Source organism: Petaurus breviceps, unplaced genomic scaffold (genome assembly GCF_028583685.1).
Source record: "Petaurus breviceps papuanus isolate PSGF00001 unplaced genomic scaffold, PetGlider_PUasm1.0 41, whole genome shotgun sequence".
Classification (NCBI taxonomy): domain Eukaryota; kingdom Metazoa; phylum Chordata; class Mammalia; order Diprotodontia; family Petauridae; genus Petaurus; species Petaurus breviceps.
The window spans coordinates 688,554-714,985 of NW_027186320.1; positions in this window are offsets into that span (position 1 = coordinate 688,554).

Genomic DNA, 26,432 nt, shown 5'->3' on the forward strand with positions numbered 1-26,432 from the left:
ATATTTGTGTGTATATACATAAATGCATATACATATACACAGATATATATGTATGTGTGTGTATATATATACATATCTCTACATAATTTACAGTGGGTAAATTTTAATTTGATTTCATCTTTTCAGTTTTAAGATATTTAAATTTATCTATAACAAAGTTACTAATGTACAAAATCTCTTCTATCTGGAATATCCTATGGAACTCTGAATTTCAGATAATATATTTGCAAAAACTCTACTACATTTGTGGACTTCTCTCAAAGGGACTGACTTTCATTAGAAGTGTCTTTGACTGGAGCTATCACTGAATGCTTATAATAAGTTTAAATTTGTCTCTTACCTCAGCATCAGGGCTTCTTAACTTGGAGTCTGTTATGTTCTTTTAAATATATGTTATTGTCTATATTTCAGTAAAATTTGTTTCCTTTGTACCTATGCATTTTATTTTATATTTAAGCACATTATTCTAAAAAGAGAATCACAGAATTAATAGACTTATGATGGGGTCCACAATGCAAAAAAGGTTAAATCCCCTGTGCTAGGGGTAAATAATTCAGTATAGCCAATTCAATTCAATTCAATTTCATTTAAGTGCAATGGGCTGTCCCAATTTATAGAAGTCCCCTGTTAATCCAAATTCAGTGTTGGAAAGATATGAGACGTTTGTAGGTCATTCAACAATTAACAAAAGGTTTACTTGTAGACAAGGATACTACAGCACTCAACTTGGGTTTATATGAGTCTACTTGCCTCATTAGGAATATATCTGGTGTCATAAGGCCATGGTATGGTGACATGCCCATTTTGGGATATGTGCCATGTCATAATTTCAACTATATGCATTTATAATATCCTTAGGAGAACATAAAGCCACGGAATCTGTATGAAAAAGAGACTAGGAGTGGGTTGTAGTATCTCTAGCCAATCATATTGCAAACATAAACTTTTAGCATTTCAGAATAAAGAAAACTAGCCTAAACTGCATGGCAGAGGGAAGAAGAATCATCATATATAGTCATCTTATTACAACAAATAAAAAAATAAATATAGACAAACACTGAAAATTATATTGTAAACAAGTGTCTTAGCAAGTGGTGGCCATAAACTCTAGATTTCACCTCACTTTCTTCTCCAACACATTAAAATTTCTGAAAATAAAAGAAAGAGTAGCAAAACTAATACTTGAAGCTGACCTCGGGAATCTAAACAGACAAATAAGCCACACTTTAAATCTCCCTACATTTATTTTACATACCATTTTTTTCCAACTTTCTAGTGTACTTGTGATGTTATTTCATGAATTTTCCCTATATTTGTTTTGGTCCTAAACTTTGACTAGATTTTAAATCTGAGGAGACAAGTAACTATTAATCTAACTTTTTATCTTCCCCAATGCATAACATAGCTCATTACACATATTTGGCATTTGCTAGTTTTTTTTTTTTTTCTGTCCAGGAGTGATCTGAAGGTTTGCTAGGTGGTACAGTAGACAAAGACTTGGGTGTAGAGTTATCAAGACATGAGTTCAAATCATTCTCAACATACAGCACGTCAATTTACTTGATACAGCAGATGTATTTCTTTAATGTTACAATACGCTGAGATTTGAAGAGAAATATAAAAGTGATAAAAGATGTAGCATATAAAATCTTATGCTAAATTCTGTGGTACAAAAATACCACTGGGGAAAATAGAAAATAACATAATCAGAATGAAAATACATGAGTATGTTGAATGTACCTTTGAAGACAAAATAGAAATTGACATGAAGGCAATGCAATTGGTCTCCATTATAACTCTAAAATGTCAAAGCTATTACTCTATGATTAATAATATATCTACATACATACAAAAAAGAAATATTTTTTTCAATGCCTTTACACATCCTTTTAGAGCATTCATTACTTCATTCAATTGGATAAAAATATGTGACTAAAGCATAAAGGGGCTGCAGGGCAACTACTCTCAACTGTATCATTTCTTTACTCTCCTGGGCACCAGGGGGAAAAAAAAGGAATTAATTGAATGAAAAAAAATGTTGAAATCTTTGTTAAAATCTTGCTGTTAGCAAAAAGTTATTTCAGGAAGGCCTGAATTTTGTACTAAAATTTACAGGAAGTTAGAAGCTTCTGAGTCATAAATGATTCACAAAGACATGTTTCAGCTAAATATTTACCATCTCATGATATAACAAGATCATTGGAGTTCTATAATAGTATAAGTTTTATTCTCTCACTGACATCCTGTCTACTGTTTGGTTCAGCCACTTAGAAATTGGCTTATAAAAGAAGGATTCCTGCAGTTAACATAGAGAAAAATCATATGTGTTTAATTGGAGTTTTAAAACTAACTGGCTTCCTAGGATTTGTAGTTCAAAGGGACAATCTCCCTAATGTCCACAAAAGTAATTTGAACCATAGTGTTTTCTGAACAAGAAGGCAGTTTTTCAGCATGTGTAGGAGGTTTAAAACGAAATGCATGCTCTCACACACACACACACATACACACACACACACACACACACACACACTGTGTAAATATATTAAGAAAAGGAAAAAAAAGGACTACAGGAATATAGAACCAGAAGGCAATATAGAGAGAGACTGCATTGGAAGTGATGGGCTAAGTTGGGGACAAAAAAGGCAGAGGGGCAAAGGGCAGAAAGATGAAACTGAATAGAGTCAAACTATGATGGAAGAGAGATCAAAGTAGACCATTTTGCCTTTGCTGAAAGCTGAGAAGAGAGGATTCAGACTGAACCAAACATTTGTATTCATTTCTTCAAAGACTGAAGAGGGATTCAAAAGTTCCATTTTTATTTCAATTTCTCCCTATGGTTGTACAGGAGCAATCATTTTAATAATTCTACTTTTTGCTTTGATGTAAGTAAAGACTCAATCCTGATTTTGCTTGAGATGTATATATTTGTAAGAAACACATGCATAAAGGCAAACATATACACACATAGAAAAGAGAGCTTGTCTGATTTTACCCCCAACTTGTGACTCTGAAATTGTGATTGTTTTAGTAACTTCATTTTGTCTTATATAACTACAAAATATGGCTGAGCAAGGGGCCACCACATGGATCAGATGCCATTGTATCCCCTCTATCTGAAAAGAGAAGCCCATTGTTAGAAGATGTAGTGGTGGTGGTGGTTGAGATATAGAACAGAAAACTACATATTGTGTGATACATTAGTGACTGTTATAGGGGACTTTTTTCTGATGAGAATAGATCATTATAAAAATGTCTGAGTTCTAGTTCTAGTTACTCAACTAAGAGGGGTATGACATTCATGGGCATCTATATAAATCAGTGGATAGTGTGCCAGGCACGAAGTCAGGAAAACTCATTTTCCTGAGTTTAATTCTGGTCTCAGATATTTACTAGTGACCCTTGGCAAGTCATTTAACCCTGTTTGTCTCTGTTTCCTCATCTATAAAATATGCTGGAGAAGGAAATGGAAAATCACTCTACTGTCTTTACCAAGAAAACAATAAATGGGGTAACAAGGAATGAGTCAGACATGGCTGAAAAATGACTGAACAAGAACAACAAATTGCTTTCATGTATATTATTAATCACCCAGTCTGACACATTCTAGACTTATAAATCATGGCTCCCTATATGTCCAGCTTAGAATTCATATGCCTGAATAGATAAGTAATAACAATTTTTGATGAATCAAGTTAGGCACAGTTTTGTTTGTTTCAAAAATCAAGTATTAGTAACTAAGAAAAGCTAGTAACCAAAAGGTATTTTTTACTTAAAACAGCAAGACATTATGTTTTTCAAAGATGAAGGAAGGGATATTTCTATTGGCACATTGGAAATAGAAGTAGTTCTGATAGGTACAGAAGATATGGAAGGAACTTTAATATCAGAAGCAGGAAAACATAAAAGGAAAATTTGTTAATGATGCTCTTTCTGATCCAATCATTCTGAAAGGAATTTAGAGTGGGAAAAAATAACTTGTATAGCTATATCCTTTGACCTGAAGATCATACTGGTAGGAAGTCAAAGACAGAAATGTTCCATATATGTCAAAATTCTTGTAATACTTCTTCTAAGATAGCAAATACTGAAAACAAAGTGGATTCCTATTAATTGGAAATGTGTAGTTTATGAATGTTATGGAATGTTATTGTGCCAAAAGAAATTATGACTATGAGGATTATTAAAAATGCAGACATATGAACTGATACCAAGTGAATAAAATGAAAACAAGAAAACAATATACATACAGGAAAACAACATACATATCAGCTAAAATGATGTAAATCAAGGGAATGATAAAATAAAACTTACATGTACTTAATTATATTTACCAATCTTTCCCTGGAGAAGAGATTAAGATATATGCTTCACTTCTGGTGATTATAGATGTAAAATACTGCAGATGCTACAAGATATGGTTGATGTGCTAGTTGGTTTTGATGAATCTTTTTCTTCACGTATTGTAAAGTTAGGATCACTGGATGGGTCAGAAATGTATGTTTGGAAATGAATCCAAAAGAAAACAAAAGACACCAATTAATTTTTTAGAGTGAAAAATGTCATTTCCTTCCATAATAATACAATGAAAGTTATAAAAGACTGTTAATGGAAATAATGTAATGGTTCTGCATAGAAATTGGTGATTATTCTATATATTTTATTATATGGAACTCAGATCTTTTGGAGCAGGGATGTTCCTTTTATCTGTCTTTGGGTTATGGAAGTAGCCTTGCAAGGTTATGTGTTGTCCAATGTATTCATGTTACTGACAGAAGAGTTCTGTGAGGAGAAATGACCCTATGTTCTGATAAACATTGTGAAATCACAAGTATCTACTCCAACTTGTATAAAATAGCATATGCTTCAACATTTTAAGTTGAGCATTCCTTTGATATTTCGCTGAGTTAGTATAAAAAACGCTTTAGGTAGACTTTAGTATGCATAATTTTAAGTAAATATAAATGCAAGTCAAGAGGAATGGGAAAAGAGATGCAGCAGGGACTAGGGAAGGTCAAATTGTCTGCATTATGGCTAATTTCACAGACTTTTCCCCCTCCTTTCTTCTTCTTAGATGACAAGCTGTAGTCACTTTATAAAGCAGATAATTTAAAATTTGAGATTTTATTATATAGCCATTTGTAAAGTACCTCTAAATCCCTGTACATTACAGTTAAAAAAAATATCGTATGAACTGAGAACCCTTGGAAAGACTTCAATCTTTCTTGTCATAATTTCTTTTTCCGGTTTTATAAATGTCTGAAATCTACCATATATAATCTATTTCTATAGTTCAAATATTTTCCTATGTAAAAATAATAGCATCTCCTATAACTCACATAAAATGTGTGAACAAATCATTTCCAACTTAGTGTAGAAGAAGAATAAAATATTTGCCTCTGATCAAAAAGAGAAAGAAACCATGAGAACATCTAGTATCTATAAGAGGATATGGTTAAAACATAGCAGATAGAGGGGTGGAGGATTAGAGAGGGTGTAATAGATACTGAAAGGATAGAAAATAAGGTGTTAAAAACAAACTTTAATTCATAGTTTTGCCAAAAGTCAGTACTGTCTAGACATAAAAATGTGGGATATAGGTCCAGGGTCAAATTTAGAACATTTTTAAAATAGATAAACCTTCAATTTAGTGGACTCTTATAGAATCTCTTATTCATTAACCACTTTAGAAGGAAAATGTGATTTCAAATGATATAGTAGGAAATTTATTAATGCCATGACTACACAAAAACACAAAAAAATATTTTATCTGTATTTCTTTTAAATTGGCATCCATAATAATCTAATCAGATATTAATAAATGAAATATAAATATATGAGAATACTAAAGGCAAATGTTTACATTTGTCATGAAATTCTAATTTCCTGGGATTTCATCCCTAAGCATTCCCCTTCATGAAGGCATTTCCATTGCTATTACAGCTAGTTCTAAATTATGAACCCTTCCTACTTGCAGGTATTCATAATGCATAATGTGGTTTGCTTCTACATTTCTTTTCATGGTGTCTTCACAAACTTGTGCTTTAGCTTTTAAAAATTCAGTAAAATAAAAATAATTTTCATTACTGCCTTCCACAGAGGGAGTAGATTCTACAGATCACATTCATCTATGCATACAAATAACCCAGTAACTGTTATGTTATAGTTTTGAGAAAAAAAAACTTTACATGAATGAAAATTATGCAGTGGTAAAAATAGGATTTTTCCCTGAGTATCAGTCATGAATTAATACCAGCCAATTCTTCTTATCATTCCAGGTTGTCATTCCAAAATTTTATTTCACTTTCATTGTGATGCTATAATGACCTCAATTATGTTAAAGTAAATTCAGTGAGTATTCATTAGTCACTAATATTTGCCCAACCTGATGCTGGGCAGTATAAGAAATAGAAAATAAATAAAATTTTGTATTCTAAGAATTTATAATAGAATCAGGCAGTCTTAAAAATATGAATTTATATATTTGACAAAACTCGGATCAATGAAGCAATAAAAACAATGGTGGACAGTCCAGGTCAAAGAGTATTCATTATAGACTTTTGGAGAAAGGAGAGAACACTTCAGGTTGCATAGTCATCTCCATGGAACATATGACATGTAAGTTGTACCCTGAAATATTTGATGAATTTCAGAGTAGAAGAAACATAATTCAGAGGGTTTTAAGTGATAAGGTCAGATTCAAAAATAAAGACCTTGAATGCCAAGATGAAACATTTGGATTAGATCTTATGAATACATAAGACTGATTCCAAGTCTTTAGCAAGAAAGTTTTTTTAATGTAATTGTATATATAAAATAGGAAGCATAAGACCCATCTGTACCATGAATTTATAGATAGATCTAGAATACCCTACTATATGCCTCAGGAAGAGGGTTAGGAAGATGACCATTACCTTCTTATATCAGTGGGAAATGTGAGGTTGGGAATTATATCTATGTGTCATAATCACATGTGTTGTGTCCACTCTGTAAGCCACTTTTGAGGTACTTAAAATAAAAGGTACTGCCATTAATTTCTCTTCAGAAGAATATTCTTACTCTACATTATGAGGAAACAATTAGCTTAATCTTAATCAATTTTGTTTCTTTGCAATTCTTGTGTAATGTATTGCCTAAAGTAATCTTTATGACAACTTCCTTGATTACTTTCTGTGTGATAAGAGTTAGGGTGTCTAAACCTAAGAGAAAGAAAAAATCTTAGCTCAATTAAGGAGAGAATATTCTCATTCACATGTAGCAGTCACTTGTCGTTCAGGGACTGGAAATAAAGCAATATGTTGGGAGTAAACTGTTCATCCCCACATTCCTTTGATTTCGAGATCTCACCATTTGCCCTTCTAGGTTCAATACTTTATTTCTTTTTCCTCTTCACCCTCTAAATTGTTATGCTTTTCTCATATATAAGACTCACCTCCAATTAGGAATCATGTCTCCCTAAGTACACACTACTCAGCAGAACTGAATATTCACTGATGGGATACTCAGAATATTTTAGCTTTGGGACAACATAATTTTTCAATGAAAATTAATTAGCTAACAGTTAACAAGACTGATTAGAGTGTAGGGAAGCTAAACCCCAATAATTCAATCAACTTAAAAGCCAAACTTTTCATCATTAGAAAGTCAAAGTAACCCAACAATATGGGTATTTTTCTTCTCCTGGAATATCTATGAACCTAGGTGAAGCAACATTTTTTAGGTTTATTTCAAAAGTGGCTTAGATTATCCCTCTTATCTATTTCATGGACAGCATAGCTTTATATTGAAGAAAGACAAAGTAATTTACTAAAGAAAGTTGTTAATTTCGTGGTTAATATGCCCACAACCACACAGTAAAATGATTTTCTTTTTGTTTCTTTTTTTAATTGGAAGAGAGTAGAAATAAAAATACTCAAGGTTTGAAGATGTTTTTTAATATAAGGCTATATATCTTTAACTACAGAAATGAGATATGCATATCTATGACTATGTATGTATATGTATATGCATATATACACATATATGCATATATGTGAACTACTTTTGCATAGACATTCAAAGGTAGATACAAGTATGTTAAGAAAGGCATATAAGTAAAAGGCTCTTTCAAAGGCTTATAAAAATAGGTTATTACCAATATTTGTTATCAAATACCTAAGATGAATCTTATTTTAAAATCATATTTTTTCTCTCTGAGAAATGAATTTCTTCATTTCATTTGATAATTATTGTCAACTCTCTCCAATTAAAAACTTTTAAATGGGCTATTATTCAATGAGAAAAAGGAGAATTTGAATTTGGGGAGGGTGAAAGGTGATTATTTTTAGGATGATAAAGTATGAAAGAGTATAACACAAGAAAACACGAAGGAAAAGAACAATTGTGCAGCTGGAGCTTAAAAACAGATATCAAACTTTTTTCTGAAGAAAAGACAATTGGATACGCTGAAGAGGAAGAAGCTGAATGTTCTCTCAAGAGTATGATGGTAGACAAATTGTATGAATCAATCAATCAATCAATAGTTATTAAAGTTCTACTATGTTTCAAACACTGTGCTAATCACTGAGGATACAAAAAGATGCAAAAGAAAGTTCATGCCTTAATGGAGATTACAATCTAAAAGGGGACACCATAAGCAAACAAATATCTGAAAAGCAAACTATACTGATGATATGAAAGAAACTAACAAAAAAGAGAGAGAAGGCACTAGAATTAAAAGTGGTTGGCAAAGGCTTCCTATAGCAGGTGGTATTTTAATTGAAAATTAAAGTAATCTTGGGAGTCTGTAGTCAGAAGAGAAGAGGGAGAGTATTCCAGGAAAAAAAGGACAGCCAAAGAGAATGTCTGGAGGCAAGAGGTGACTAGGCCAATACTAGTTAGAATATTTGTAGGAAAGGTCTGTTTCACTGTGGTGAGAGGGAAATACAACAAAGCACAGGTCACACCAGGAAACCAGCACTAGGTCTTGGGGATGATTGAAACAGCTATAGCAGTATCTTCCAAAGTCAACAGATAGTAAGAGGGTTAAACAACTGCTCACAAGGAGATTACTGAGGACCCTTTGCTGGCATTGGAAACAGGACTCTGTTGCATTGGCCATACACAATTCCAGGTGGCAATCCCAGTGCAAGAATAAGCACTAGTGGGAGAAGTGATCCTGGTCACAGTTTGAAGATGGAAAAGAATGTTGTGTTCTTTCACAAACAATAGCATAATAAAGGATAACAGCTATCATACCTTTCTTTAGATCATAACACCTTAAAAGATCTGAAATCATACAGTGTCCCATATCAAACTCTGAAAAATGGAGCACAAAAATCTTGAAGCTTCTGTCAATGTCACCACCACCCCAGGAGCAGGGACTACCTTTAACATTACTTTTCAAAAAAGTCAAGAAATGGGTTAGGAAAATGAGCAAACAACAAAAAGAAAAAAAAAACAAACCTGATAACTGAAATTTACTATGGTTACAGGGAAGATCAAAAAACAAATTCAGAAGACAATGAAATGAAAGCAGATATATACAAAGTCTCAAGAAATATGTGACTTCACATCATGCACTGGAGAAGCTCAAAAAGGATTTTTAAAAAATCAAATAAGAGAGGTAGATAAAAATTGTGCAAAGAAATGCAAGATGCAAGAATATATTGATAAAAAAGTCAATATCTTGTTAAATGAACCACAAAAATACTGAAGAAAATAAAACCTTAAAACATGAGACAAAATGTTAAAAAAAAATAAAAGCATAAAAATCTACTGAAGGGAAGAACTTAAAAAAGGAAAAAAAAATGGCCAAGGGAAAAAAGTTGTATAAAAATTCATTGAAATTAAAAAAAAAAACTCCTTAAAAAGAAGAATTGGTCAAATAGAAAAAGAGGAACAAAATCTCACTAAAAATACACAAAAATTTGTATGGGGTTACTGGAAGCTAAAAACTCCAGGAGACATCAAGAAGCAATAAACAAAGTATAAGCAACCAAAAAAAAGAGAAAAGAAATATGAAATATCTCGTTGAAAAAACAATTGTTCTTGAAAATAAATCCAGGAGAGGGAATTTAAGAATTGTTAGAGTACCTGAAAATCATGATCAAAGGAAGACTTTAGATTTCTAATTTCAAGAAATTATAAAGGGAGACTGTCCTGATAGTCTAGAATGAGAGGGCAAATAGAAATTGAAGGAATCCACCAATCATCTCTTCAAAAAGATTCCCTAAATGAAAAGCCCTAGAAAAATTATAGCCAAATTCCAGAATTCTTAGGTCATAGAAAAATATTTCAAGCAGTCACACAAGAAAAAAAATTCAAATATTATGAAGTTACAATCAGGATTTTCTGACTTCCAAGTTAAAGAAATGGAGGTCTTGGAATATGGTATTCCAGAAGGCAAAGGAACTATAATTGCAACCAGGAATAACATTTCCAGTCAAACTATGTATAATACTTCAGAGTAATAAGTGGATATTTAATGAAATAGAGAAATTTCAAACGTTCCTGACCAAAACGCCAAAGTTGAATAGAAAATTTGACATTCAAATAGAAGACTCAAGACAAGAATAAAAAGATAAATTGGAAAGAAATCTTAAGTGATTCAATAAGGTCAAACTGTTTGCATTCCATACAGGGCAATGATTCTGGAATTCCTAAGAACTTTGTTATTATCAAGGCTTTAAGAAGTATTCTACATAGATAGAGGGCATGGGTATAGGTTGGCTATGATGGGATGATATAAAATATAAAATAAAGGGATGAGTAAAAGGGATGCACTGGGAGAAAGAGAAAAGGAGAGATAGAATGGGGTGAATTAATTTCCATAAAAGAGGAGTGAAAGAGTTTGAAATTGAAGGAGAAGATGGTTGGTGGTGGTAGGTAACACCTGAACCTTACTCTCATTGTAACTGATTCAAATTATAGAAAAATATAGATAGATGTATATTTTATCCTACAGGAAAGAAGGAGATGAAGGGGATAGTAAAGAAGAGGGACGATGGAAAAGAGCTTGAAATGGGAGAGGTAGTCTTTAGAAGCAAAACACTTTTGAGGAGGGACTGGATGAAAGGAGAAATAGAGAAAGATAAAAAGAAAAGAAAACGTAGGATGAAGGTAAATACACAGTAATCATAACTGTGATTGTAAATGTGAATAACTCACCCATAAAATGGAAGCCAATATCACGTAAATAAAAACAAAACTAGAATTCTACAATATGTTGTTTACAAGAAACACACTAAATGCATATACCCACAAAAAAACACACACAACACAGGTAAGGATATAGAGTAAAATTTGTTATGCTTCTGCTAAAGTAAAAAGGAAAAAAGGAAAAAAAAAACTAGTAGAAATCTTCCAAGTTAAAGAAACAGTACTGCTTGCCCACTCACCCCCCAAATCTAATCTAAATAGGCACTCTTGTTGTGATGCTTCAGCTATTTCAGCTATGTCTGACTTTTCTAACCCCATTTGGGGGTTTCTTGGCAAAGCTAACAGATTATTTTGCCATGTATTTCCTCCTCGAGTTCATTTTCTGTATAAGGAGAATGAACAGGATTAAATGGCTTGCCCTGGTTAACACAACTAGTAATTGTCTGAGTCCAGATTTTAACTCAGAAAAATGAGTTTTCCTGACTCCAGACCTTGAACTCCATCTACTGTACCACTTAGCTGTCCCAAACAGGGAAACTACAGTATATACATTATATATATATATATATATATGAGTGTGTGTGTGTGTACAGTAATATCTTTAATAAATATTTATTCACAAAATGGTACACAATCCAAATTCTTAAAGGAAGTGTTAAATGAGTTAGAGGAGGAAACAAACATCAAAACTATGCAACTGGGAGATCTGATTTTCCCACTCTCCAAACTATATTAATCTACCTTTCCCCCCAAATCCCTACTAAATAAATAAACAGGAAAGAATTTAAGGAGATGAATAGAACTTTAGAAAAGTTAGATATGATACAGTATTGGAGAAAATTGAATGGGAATTGAAAGAACTATACCTTTTACTTAGTAGCAACTAGCACCCACACAAAACTTGACCATATATTAGGTTATAAAACTCTTATGGCCAGATTCATAAAAAAAGAAATATTAAATGATTCTCTTTCATATCATAATTCAATAAATTTACATTCCAAAAATGATATGAAAGCATAGATAAAACAATTATAAATGAAATAATCTAATCATAAAAAATGAGTGGGTCAAAGAAAAAATGGTTGTAGCTATCAAATGCTTTAAAGAAAATGATAGTAATGAGACAACATGGTAAAGCATATGTGATGTGATCAAACCAATATGTAGGGGGAAAGTTAAATATACATATGTAGTAAATATATATATATATATACACATATATATATATATACATACATCAATAAAATAATGGAAGGGCAGATCCCTGAATTGATCATGTAACTAAAAAATATAGAAAAAAAATAATTAAAAATCCTTAATTAAACACCAAATTGGAATGCCTGAAAATGAAAAGAGAGATTAAGAAAACTGAAGATAAGAAAAAAAAAACATTGAACTAATAAATAAAGCTAGGAATTGATTTTTTTGAAAAAAAAATGATAAACCATTGGTTAATTTGATATTTTTTTAAAGAAGGAAAAAATGATTTAAACAAAAATGTAAAGGGTAAATTCACTACCAATGAAGCTGAAATTAATACAATTATTAGAAGCTCTTTTGCCCAATTATATGCCACAATATCTAATAATATATGTGAAATTGATTAATATTTACAAAAATATTTACATATTTTTGAGATTAACAGAAGAGAAAGTAGAACGCTTAAATAAATGTCTTAGAAAAAGAAATTAAACAAGCCATCAATGAATCTCTAGGAAAAATAACCAACAGAACCAGATGGTTTCATAAGTGAATTATACCAAAAATTTAAAGAACAAATTTGTAGAGAACTTTCACATGTTCCCCGTATCTGCTAAATCTTCCCTATATTATTGTCTGAAAGATTAGAGGGAAGATAAGCAGGACGTATACCCTTGTTTGGATATAGATAACTTTTGGGGTCCCTTGGCCAGGCTAAAGGAATATTCTCCTGCCTTATCCAGTTACCTGCAAGGTTACAGGGCAGATAAGGAAGAGGGAATGTAATCTTTTTTTGTTTATGCCTCTGGATATGGTCCTATGATGTTACCCTAATAAATAACTAACCTTAAGCAAGGGTAAATAATAAACAAGATCAAGGGAGTGTCCCTGTACATTCTCTGCATTCTTTTGGGTCACATAGAGGGAGGGTACTTGTACATTGTCTGCATTCTTTTGGGTTGTCTGCATTCTTTCGGGTCATTTAGACTTTTTTGTTTTTTGCTTTTTGTATGGCAATCGGGTTTAAGTAAGGTGCCCATGGTCACACAGCTAGGTTTTTTGTTTGTGTGTGTTAAGTGTCTGAGGCCAGATATGAACTCAGGTCCTCCTGACTCTAGGGCCAGCACTCTACTCACTGCACTGCCCCTCACTTCACTTAGAACTTCTGTTGGGGCAAATATAAACACTGTGTGCTCCTTGTGTCTTTGGCTCTGTATGAAATGGTCCTGTAATAAACAGACTTTTGATTACACCCCCATCGCATTATTCTCACCACTTGCTAGCCCACTAACTGTTCTGGGAAACAATTTATTCCAATATTATAAAAACTATTTGGGAAAAATATGTAAAGAAGGAGTCCTACCAAATAAATTTTATGACACATATATGGTGCTGATACTGTCTCAATAAAATTCTGTGATGAAGAGATACTGAATTTCAAGGTTCCAAACATAAACAACATATTTAAAATGTTAGCAATTGACAGTAAGTAAGAATTATGACACCTTTAATAACCAATAATGCTATTTACAGTCAGAACAGCTTTTTTTATATGGTGAAAAATAATAGGTTATATAAAGTACCAAAAATATTTAATGAAAGCTAAACTAAGCCTGAAACTGGTCTATATCAGAGGAAGATGGTACACTTACAGAGGGAAATGGTGGTCTTCCATTTGTCCTGACTCAAAAGAAGGGACCTCCAGGACCCAGGAAAATGGAGAAAATATAGATTTCAGTAATATCCTCTAGAAGGTCCTGTGTCAGGCAATCTTCTTCATCAGAGTTTTTCAGTGCTAGGCTTGTGACCAGGCAGAACATCATCTGACTAGACTGACTCAATATCCGCTCCCCCTCTTACTTTTGAAGGAAATATGAATAATTTTTGCTTTGGACATATTGAATTTAAAATACACATCCAATTTCAAATGTTGTATAGGCAGTTGGAGATGTGAGATTGGATGGCAGAGAAATTGGTCCAGAAAAGGCAGATTTGAGAGACATGAGCATAAAGATGGTAACTGGTAACTGAGGGATTACAAAATGAAGGAGAAGAGAAGAGGGCACAGGACATATTGAGAAATACCTATGTCTAAACAGAATGATCCAGAGGAGAATTTAGGAAAGGAGACAGAGAAGGAGCAGTTTGCTGTGTAAGAGGAAACCCAGGAGAGAATGGTGTCCCCAAAACCTGGAAAGGAGATTATCAAAGAGGAAAAAGTTATCAACAAAATTTGGTCAAGAAGGATGAGAATTAACATATGACCACTTGATTCAACAACTAAGAAATCATTAATAACTTTGGAGATAACAGCTTCAATAGAACAAAACAGGTGAAAGGCTTATTGTAACATATTAAGAGAGTGAGAGGAGATAACGTGAAGGCACCCTGTGTAGAAGCCCTTTTAAGAGTTAAGTGAAAAAGGCAGAAGAGATACAGGATAATATCAGGGATGTAAGGATGAAGGAAGGCTTTTTTTTTCAGGATAAGGGAAATATGGAGATATTTATTTGTAGCAAGAAATAAGCCAGTATACAGGGAGAGACTGAAAATCAGCAAAAGAGTTGGAATGGCAAAGGGAGAAATATGTTGGTGGAGAGAGGATGAAATGGGATCACATAAATAAGTAGAGGAGTTGGCCTTGGTAATGAGTAAGGCTATTTCATCATGTGAGACGGGGGGGGAAGAGGAACACATGACACAAGACATTTGAGTAATATGAGATGAGGAAGAGGGGAGAAGAGGGAGTTCAGTGACTTGCCTTATTTTTTTTTTACTGTTCTCTGCTCAGAAAGTTGAAGGATGGAGATACATGAGAGGTTTGGAAGAGTTAAAGTGGAGAGTGGGCTAGTGATTTGATAAGGAAGCCAATCAGAAGTTTAATTTGAATCAGACCATCGCATATATTGGACTAATAATAATTGGGGGATCATACAAACATAATTCTAGACCAGCAACCATTTTTTCTAAGGAGAGAAGAGTAGCAAAAATTCAGCCCCTAACTTTCTGCTTCCTCTCTTGTCAAGAAATCAAAGTGTCTCTTAGAGGAGAGAAAAGGGGGAAGAAGCTAGAATTGCCCATTTTAAATTCCTTCAAGTTAAATAATTACACTTCCATGCATATGTGGAAGATAGCCTCATACTGTCCATATTTACATATACCCCACCCCACACACATACTTTTAGAAACAGAAGCTTATATTTAATGCTAGATGTAATATCATGTATGAAACTTTATTGATAAGGGAGTAATTTAGCCAGACCTAAGTTTTAGTTTTTCACCACTTTGATGGCTTTGGAAGGGTGGAATTGAATGGATATAAAAGTGAGTGCTCACTCTCTCTCTGTCTCTGTCTCTCTCTCTCTGTACACACACACACACACACACACACAATGATGTATATATACACCTATACATATGTACACACATGTATGTATATACATGCCCATGCTTATAGGCCTATACACACATTTATATATACATATACATGCTTATGTATACATATTTATACACATTATCTGTCTATCAATCTGTCTGTCTGTCTTTCTATCTCATTTGCATCTCACCGCAAACCTTGAACTAGTTTTTATTAGAACCTATATTTTACACATAAAGAAATGGAAGGTCAGGGATTTTAAATGACTTGTCCAGCCCAGGGTAGTGACTCTGGAATCAGAAAAACTAGGTTAAAATCTCACATCTAAATCTAATTTCTACCAATGTGACCTTTGGTAAGTTATAAAACCTTACTATTCTTCAGTTTATTTATATATAAAGTGAGAAATTTGAAATAGATGGCTTCTGAAACCTATTCTAACTTTAGTTTATGAAATTGTGATCCCAAAGTTATACTACAAGTAAATAGCTAATGAAAGATTTTTATTTTTATGATTTCAGCATTTTATCCATCAGCGAGAAACAAATAATAGCTTCTAAAACTTCCAGGAAACAACTCTTAATATTGTCAAAGAATATAAAACCTGCACTGAAAATTTTCTAGAATGAAGCCATAGGAACTGTACTGTTTAAATGTTGGCTGCATATTCTGGGAGGGTGGACTGTACAATTTCTGGGAACGCTTCCATAAATGTCTGCTTTTCAAAGGTTTTTCAAATAATGTTCACATTCAAGTTTGACATAATGTAAAACATTGATTAATTTTTTCATGCACCATTCTAGATTCTTATTTTTATTTTGTTTTGTTTTTTTCAAAGGCAATAATAGAAACCATCCTCTAAGTTTGCAATCTAACTTATGTAAAAGTTTAGCCATTAATTATGGTATAGTTCCTGGAAACCTAATTACATATTTCTAAACTAATGAAATTAAAAGAATTTGAACATAAAAGAAAAAAAATTCTAGATCCAAATTAATTTTAAAAGCAGAAATTGTTTCAAAATCTGCTTTGTGAAGATTATATAATTCTTTCTAATTAATTCCAAACATTTACAAACAGTTTAATGAATAAACATAAACACAAAAGTAGAGTTTCTAGATGTTTTATTGCTTATAGTCATCAAAACAGGTCTCTCCTTGTTCCTTCTCCTTCCTTTAATACATTAGTATTGTTAATGATATGATGCAGTGACCATGGAGACATGTAACTAAGTGATTTTTTTAGGAACCCTACTGAAAAAATGTCAAATAGGTGGCCTGGAAGCCTCACTGGGTAATACCACTCAGGAATGTAGAGGAACCAGATGAAAATATAATTCATATATATTTAACCAAACGAGTAAAGATACAATAAAAAAGAGAAGAACATTATATTTTAAAAGTGTAATTATACAGTCCTGAGGAAATCCTATGAATATTGATTAGAGATTCCCATTTCTATTTGATTTTGACACCACTGTTGTGTTGAACTCATTTGTTTGATCTCTAATTTACCATTTAAATCCAGGGAGAAAGTAGCTATATACATTTTTTTTAGGCCAGAATAAAAGAAAAATCTATTTTTTTCTTATATATGTAAACTTTTAGTTACTCTTCACTGGGATTTGAGGAAGAAAATGTTCTAGGAGCATTCATTTTGGTAGAAGCTATAAATTGTGCAAAAAAAAAAAACAAACTTGGTGAGAGAAAGAGAAAATGTGCTCACTTTATCTACAGAGGGTCAGCAGAGAGAATTACCGTAGCTAAGTTTGGCTTTTCACCTCTAGCATGCCTTGGGCTACATGACTTTGAAGGCAAATGATTTGCTGCTCCTTCACTTGTCTTATCTTAAGGCCATGACCAATGTTATTTAATTTTCTGCTTAGTGGCTTCTGCCTCAAATGAAGCTGTAATTTATTGAGCAAGACTTCCCAAAATATGCCCTATCTTAATAATGGATTTCCACTGGGCAGTCTTTTTTCTTGTTGAAATACTTAACAAGCTATTCTATTTGTTCTTTACATGTTCCAAAAAAGTAACAATTAAAGATTTTGTAAGTTTACAGTATTCAAGTTATGTGAAGTAGTGAAATTGAATTTTCTGTTTTAATCACTAGAATTAATAACCAGTCTTGCAGTTGATACAATACATCAAATATGAGTGAAAAAATGAAATGAATTAATGGAAATGTATTTAATAAATGTTCACTTGCTAAATACAAGGAATACCAATTCAAAACTAAAAAAACATTGAGTTCCCTTATTGAGCTTAAAATCTAATAGGAGGCAACAACACATACAGTAATTAAAATCTGTAGGGGTTACGGACTCAGTCCTAGCCATAAAGCTTATAATATAGTACTGTTGATTAAACACAAATACATCTAGCTTTAATTAGACAATGATCATACCTACAGAAAAGACTCTTGGATAAATTGAAAAATTTAAGGAAATTCAGATACCTGCTAGAAAAAGTATCTCCTTATTTGGTCCTCTGTCTGTGAATAATAATATTAGCTGAGCAAGACATTATATGTATCACTTTATTTGATTCTCATAACAATATTGTGATACAGATTTTATAACTTCCTTTTGACTGGTTAGAAAACTGAGTTTCTCAGTTCTTGTGATCTACCCAGGGTTAAACAATTAGTGACTGAGATGGGATATGAACCATAAGCAGATCTACCTAAACTACAATAGATGGTAGAATGGAGGACCTGGTGTAAGAAAAAGACAGTTCAAATTTTATCTCAGACATTTACTAGTGGTGTGATCCTGAACAAGTCATTTAATTTCTGTCTGCTTCAATTTCCTACACAGTAAAATGTAGGTAACAATAGCACCTAATTTCCAGGATTGTTGTGAGGATTAAATAGCATAATACCTGGCACATAATATTTACTTAAGAAATCCTTCCTTCTTTCCTTCTTTCCTCCCTTTCTTCCTCTTTCTTTACTCCAAAGTCAGCAAGCTATTTATGTCTCATGACATGTTGAAGGAAAGGATCACAGCAGAAAGTGATAAGGGTATGATATGGAGACCTGTGGGAGAATACATATTGAAATAGGAGTCTCTATATGGTTAGTAGTCTTCTTTTACTAGAATATAGAACATCTAAAGTAGAGGAGGATGAGATATAACTGGGTCAAGCATTGGGATAGGATTTGGGAATACACAAATTAAAAAAAAGAGTTGGAATACCATTCTTCTTTAAGAAATGATGGGGTTCTTCGGGTGGAGCCAAGATGGCAGAACAGTGATAGTAAGTTTTCTAAGCTCCTCTGTGAAACCCACCATCAAACTTTGAAAAGTGAATCTGAATGGACTTTAGAGTGACCACAATCACTGCATGATGGAGTGTGTCAGAGTCCAGCCCAGGAAAGTGCCCATGTAGGTCTGCGCAGGGCAAGTGTGGAGTAGGCAGGTGCTCCACCAGTGCCCACCTGAGAGCAGACTTCAGCAGAGTGAGAAGGAGCCCCAGGCAACAGAGTCACCCACCCCAAGGGTGATTCACAGCAATCTCACCAATGCAGGACTGAAGATGCATCAGGGGTGGGTAAGAGAAATGGCAGGGTCCGCAGCAGAGACAGCAACTTCTCCAGGGGCTATCATCCCACAGCCTGGAAGTTTAAGTATCAACTACCTGATTTTCTAGAAGCCAAGATGGCAAATTAAACTCCAGCTGCTACAATTCCCCCTCCCTGACCTAGAAAACCCAGAGATAAATGTCCCAACCAGAGTAAAATCCTGAAATAGCATAAATAGCATCAAGCTTAGGAGTCACAGAGATAGAGTGTAACTGACTCCTTACTAGGAGTCTTAAGTGAAGGGAGGGAGGGGTCCCAACAAACCCCACCTCACCTGACCAGCAAGAGCTCCCAAAGCTCAGGGTGGTGGAGGCAGCAAGCACTAAAAGCACAAGGCCAGGTGGAATTTAGCATCACCAGGGGAGTCTGCAGACAACAGTTCTGTCAGTCACTGGCTTTTGAGCCTTCCTGAACTGTAGCACAGGGGCATAAAGGCAAAAATCTGAAGTGGCCAGATCACCCCTCCCCCACAGGTTACTCTGTGAGCCTCATGGTAACTCAAGAGAAACACTGAGAATCCTGGCCTTGACCTCAGTCTAGAGGTAACAACAGAGGCAACAGCACACAAAGTCACCAACCAGGCCCTTTGTTCCCAGACTAAGAAATTAGGAAATGGGAAAATACAATGGGAAAGAAGGAAGCTGAGAGGTAGAAGGGAAAGGCAAGAAAATTGATCTGAGCTTATTACAGCAAACAAGAACAACCAAATACAGAGGACAACATGGACTTTATATTCATACCTGAGAACACAGAAGGTAATATGAACTGTTCTCAAGGCCAAAAAGAATTCTTGGAGGAGTCAAGAAAAGTTTTAAAAGCCAAATTAGAGAAGTAGAAGATAAATTTAAATCTACAGTAACCAAATTGGGAAAAAACCTCTCACTGAGGAAAACAAATCCTTAAAAAGTAAAATTTGTGAAGTAACTGGAGAAAATAACTCCCTAAAAAAGGACCTCAAAAATTAAGTGAAGAAAATAATTCACTAAAAATTAGAATCAGTCAAATCGAAGTTCAGGACTCCATGATGCACCAAGAGTCAACCAAGCAAAACACGAAGATTGAAAAATTAGAAAAAAAAGTGTAAAATATTTCACTGGAAAAACAACTGACTAGGAGAACACATCCAGGAGAGATAACCTAAGAATTATTGGTCTACCAAGAAGCCAAGATGAAAAAAGCAGGCTGAACATCATCCTGCAAAAGATTATTTAAAAAAAAAAAACCTGTCCTGAAGTCATAGAATCAAAAAGTAAAATAGTTATCAAAGGATTCACTGGACTCTTCCTGAAAGAAATCCCAAATTAAAAACTCCAAAAATATAGTGGCCAAATTCCAGAATTAAAAGGTTAGGGAGAAAATACTGCAAGCAGCCAAAAAGAAAAAAAATCAAATAACTAAAGTCAGAATTACACAGGACTTAGCAGCTTAAATCTTTAAAGAACAGAGAGATTGGAATTTGATATTTCTTAAGGCAAAAGATCTACGACTGCAACCAAGAATCAACTACCCAGCAAAACTAAGCATAATCTTTCAGGCAAGCAGATGGTCATTTAATGAAATAAGGGATTTCCAAACTTTCTGATGAAAAATCCAGAGCTGAATGGGAAATTTGATCTCCAATTACAAGATTCAAGAATGACATAAAAAGCTAATGAAGAAAAACACACACACGCATACATGCACAAACATGCACATAACTTGGCATGCAATAAGAGCAAACTGTTTACACCCTTATATGAGAAGCTGATACCCATCAATATTGAAGATTACATTACTATCACAACCTTTAAAAGGGATATACAGAGACAGAGGGTGTGGGCATAAATGAACTAATCTGATGATAGAAAACGTAATAAGGTTCCTAATGGATTCAAGGGGACTGTAATTGGATAAAATTATAGCATGAGGCAGAAAAGGGTAAATTTTGTCATATCAAGGGGCATAAAAAACATATTATAGTAGAGGGGGAGGAGAGAAGGAGATAAACATCATTTGAACAATATTCTCACTGGTTCTGTTTAAAAGAGGGATTAACATAATCACTTAATTTTAAGATTCTAAATTAAGAATACACAAAGCTCATTATAATAGAGGGAAAGGAGCACTGCATGAAATTTACTGTCAATGGTTTGGAGTCAAAGAGGACATAACATACTCATATAAGAATAAAAATCCATTGTGCTCTATAGGCAGTAGGAGGGTTGGGGGGGGTGGTATAAAAAGGGTAGGGGGCTAGAAGGGAGGGAAATAGTAGTAAGGAAAAAGGGTTGGTAAAGAAGGGGGGTCACAGGGAGGGAACACTTAGGGAGGCAGTGGAAAAATAAAAAACCCTTAAGGAGGGGAAGGGAGAAGGAAGAAACAAAAGTATAAAAAGGGGAGGAAATAGGATGGAGGGAAAAGGACATAGAGTAATCATTACAGTGAATGTGAATGGGATGAAGTCTCTCATAAAATGGAGACAGAGAGCAGAATGAATTAAAAACCATAATCCTACAATATGCTGTCTACAAGAAACACATTTGAAATAAGGGGCTATGCACAGGTTAAAGGTAAAAAGATGGAGTAGGATATACTACACTTCAGCTAAAGTAAAAAAAAAAAAAACAGGGGTGGGCATCCTTATCTCACATAAAGAAAAGCAAAAATAGATCTAATTAAGGGATATAAAGAAGGAAAATATATCCTGCTAAAAGACACTATTGAAAATGAAGCAATACCATTACTTAACATATATGCACAAAGTGGTATAGCATCCACATTTCTAGAGGAGAAGGTAAGGGAATTACAGGAAGAAATTGATAGAAAAACTATACTAGCGGAAGACCTTAATCTCCTCCTCTCTGAACTTGATAAATCCAACCTCAAAATAAGTAAGAAAGAAGTTAAGGAGGTGAACTGAATTTTAGTGGGGCTAGATATGATAGATCTCTAGAGAAAAATGAATGGGAATAAAAAGGAATACACGTTCTTTTCAGGGGTACTTGACATATACACAAAAATAAACCATGTACTAGGGCATAAAAAGCTCACAATGCAGTGCAGAAAGGCAGAAATATTAAATAAATCATTCTCAGATCATGATGCAATAATAATCGCATGCCATAAAGGGCCATGGAATGATAGACCAAAAAGTAATTGGAAACTAAACAATTTAATTCTAAAGAATGAGTAGGTCAAATAAGAAATTATAGAAACAATCAGTATCTTCATTCAAGAGAATGACAATAATGAGACAACATACCAAAACTTGTGGGATGCAGCAAAGGCAGTTCTTAGGGAAAGTTTTATATCCCTGAGTGCATACATGAATAAATTCAAGAAAATGGAGGTCAATTAATTGGGCATGCAATTGAAAAAGGTAAAAAGAGAAACAATTGAAAATCAGCAATTAAATTTTAGATTACAAATAATGAAAACCAAAGGAGAGATTAACAAAATCGAAATAAACAAAACTATTGAATTAATAAATAAAAATAAGAGCTAGTTTTATTTTAAAAAAACAATAAAATTGATAGACCCTTAGTCAATATGATAAAAAAGGAAGAAGAAAACCAAATTATGAGTATCAAAAATGAAAAAGGGTGAATCTACCTCCAATGAAGAGGAAATTAAAACAATAATTAGGAATTATTTTGCCAAGCTGTATGCATATAAATTTGACAACCTTAGTGAAATACATGAATATTTACAGAAATATAAGTTGCTCAGATTAATTGAAGAGGAAGTAAATTACATAAATAGCCCCATCTCAGAAAAAGTAATTGAACAAGCTATCAGTGAACTCCAAAAAAATCTCCAGCACCAGAGGGATTAAGTAGCGAATTCTACCAAACATTTAAAGAACAATTGTTTCCAATACTCTACAAACTATTTGGAAAAATTAGTGAGGAAGGAGTCCTACCGAGTACATTGTGACATAAATATGGTACTGATTCCTAAATCAGGAAGAAATAAAACATAAAAATTTATAGACCAATTTCCCTCATGAATACAGATGCAAAAATTTAAAATAATATATAAGCAAAAAAAGAACGCAGAAACTTATCATAAGAATGATACACTTTTATGCGGTAGGTTTTATCCAGGTATGTAAGGATGATTTAATATAAGGAAAACTACCAGTATAATTGATCATATCAACAATAAATCTAGCAGAAACCACATAATTATCTCAATAGATGCAGAAAAGGTTTTTTTTTTTACAAAATATAACATCTATTCCTATTAAAATACTAGAAAATATAGGAATAAGTGGGATCTTCCTTAAAATAATAGGTAGAATTTATTTAAAGCAATCAGAAAATATTATATGTACTAGTGATAACCTAAAAGCATTTCCAATAAGAGCAGGGGTGAATCAAGGATGCCCACTATCACCCTTCTTATTCAATCTGGATCAAAAAATGTTAGCAGTAACAATTAGAGAAGAAAAAGAAATCAAGGGAATCAAATTAGGCAAAGAAGAGACCAAGTTATCACTCTTTGCAGATGATATGATAATATCCTTAGAGAATCCTAGGGAATCAAATTAAAAAAAATTACTTGACACAATAAATAAATTTGGCAGAGCTGCAGGATCTAAAATAAACCCAAATAACTCCTTGGTATTCCTGCATGTATCCAATGAAATTCAACAGCAAGAGGTAGAAAAATAAATCCCATTTAAAGTTGCTGTAGATGTTGTAAAATATTTGGGAATCTACCTGCCAAAACAAACCCAGGAACTATATGAACAAAATTACAAAACACTTTTCATACAAATAAAGTCAGATCTAACTAACTGGATAAACATCAATTTCTCATTGATAGGTTGAGCTAAAATTATAAAAGTGACAATTTTATCTAAATTAAATTGCACATTTATTCCCATACCAATCAATTTACCAAAAAATTTACTATATAGAGCTAGAAAAAATCAAAATTCATTTGGAAGAACAAAAGGTCCACAATACCAGGGGAATTAATGAAAAGAAATGTTAGGGATGTTGGACTAGTTATACTAGATTTTAATCTGTATTATAAAGCAGAGGGCATCAAAACTATTTGTTACTGGCAAAGGAATAGAGCAGTGGATTAATGGAATAGATTGGGTACACGGGACTCAGCAGTCAATGACTCTGGTAATCTACTGTTTGATAAACCCAAAGACCCCAGCTTTTGGGATAAAAACTCACTATTTGACAAAAGCTCCTGGAAAAACTGGAATACAGTATGGGAGAAACTGGGCATAGACAATTATGTAACACTATATTCCAAAATCAAGTCTAAATGGGTACATGATCTAGGTAAACGACTGATGCTGTAAGCAATCTGGGAAATTGAGGAATAGTTTACCTGTCAGATATATGGAGAGGGGAAGACTTTATGACCAAACAAGAATTAGAGAGCATTATAAAATGAAAAATGGATAAAATTGAGTACATTGAGTTGAAAATCTTCTGTACAATCAAAGCCAATGTAACAAAGAAGGAAGAGGAAAATTGGGAAAGAATTTTTCAAAAAATATCTCTGATAAAGGCCTCATTTCTAAAATATACAGAGAACTGAGTGAAATCTATAAGAATACAAGTCATCCCCAACTGATTAATAGTCAAAGGATATGAATAGGCAGTTTTCAGAGAAGAAATTTGAGACATGTATAAGGATATGAAAAAAATGCTCTAAATAAATATTGATTAGAGAAATAAAAATCAAAACAGCTCTGAGGTACCTCATCTCACCAGTCACATTGGCTAAGTTTACAAAATTGTAAAATGACAAATGCTGGAGAGCATATGGAAAAATTGGAACTCTGATGCATTGCTGGTGGAGGTGTGAACTGATTCAACCATTCTGGAGAGCAATATGTAACTATGCCCAAAGGGCTTTAAATAACTTTGATCCAGCAATACCACTTCTAGGGTTGTATCCCAAAGAGATCATACACGTGTGAGGAAGACCCATATGTACAAAAATATGTAAAGCAGCTCTTTTTGTGGTGGAAAAGAATTGGAAATTAAGGGCATTCTCATCAATTTGGAAATGGTTGTGGTATAAGAATATAATGGAATACTATTGTGCTATAATAAAGTAGGAGCAGATCGACTTCATATTTACCTGGAGAGACTTATATGAACTAATGCTGAGTGAGAAGAGCAGAACCAGGAGAAATTTGTGCACAATTAGAGATATGACATATGTGTGACAACTAAGTGTGATAAAGTGGAGTCTTCTCAACAATGCAGGGGTATAAGTCAACTCCAAAATAATCATGATAGCATGAGATGTCTACATTTAGAGAAAGAAATAGAAAGAACAGTGTTTGAATGCAGATTAAACCAAACTACCTGCTCTATTTCTTTTTCTTTTTTGGTTTTGTTTCCTCTTTCCCATTGTTCATTCCATCCAATACAATCCTTCTTTATAACCTGACTAATGTCTAATGTGAAAGTAATTGCAAATCGTATACTTGACTCTATGAAGCCATGGGGCAGGCATGGGAGGGAGGGGAAGAAAATTTGAAAAACAACTAATTGTGGAACTGAATCTTGTAAATTAAAATAAAACAAACAAATTAATAAAGACACAAAAATTAAAAAAAATAAAATAAAAACGTTGCTTCTTTGTCCTAAACCATACAAATAAATAAATTAAACAAAGTCGACTCTAGGAGGTGTTTATTCGACGTGTTTCTTCATCACAGGGACCAAATCTGGTGCTGGAATTTTTCTTCTGACCTTCTGTATTTGTCCCTGGAAGACCCCTGGGTTCTACCCCTATTCTTAGGTATTTTTACCTCCACTTAGTTCTTCCTAAGGTGATATTTTTTTGTGGTGGAAAATCTTGGGAACTTTGAATTTTCTGACCTACTCCACCATCTTTCCAGAGTACTCTCATTTCTTAGTCTTCTTAAAAGCTATTAATCTACTCAACCAAAAAAAATCACATATTAAGCACTTACTACCATGAAGTTTGATAAGCAATCAGGATACAAAAATGAGGAAAAAGATGTCTTTCCCTCAAGGTCTGTATAATCTAAAGTGCTAGATAACATGCAAACAAATATGTGCAAAGCAAGCTATATGTATAGAGTAAGAAGGAATTAATTAGCAGAGAAATGTTGTTGCAATTTAGAGGTTCTGGGAAAGAT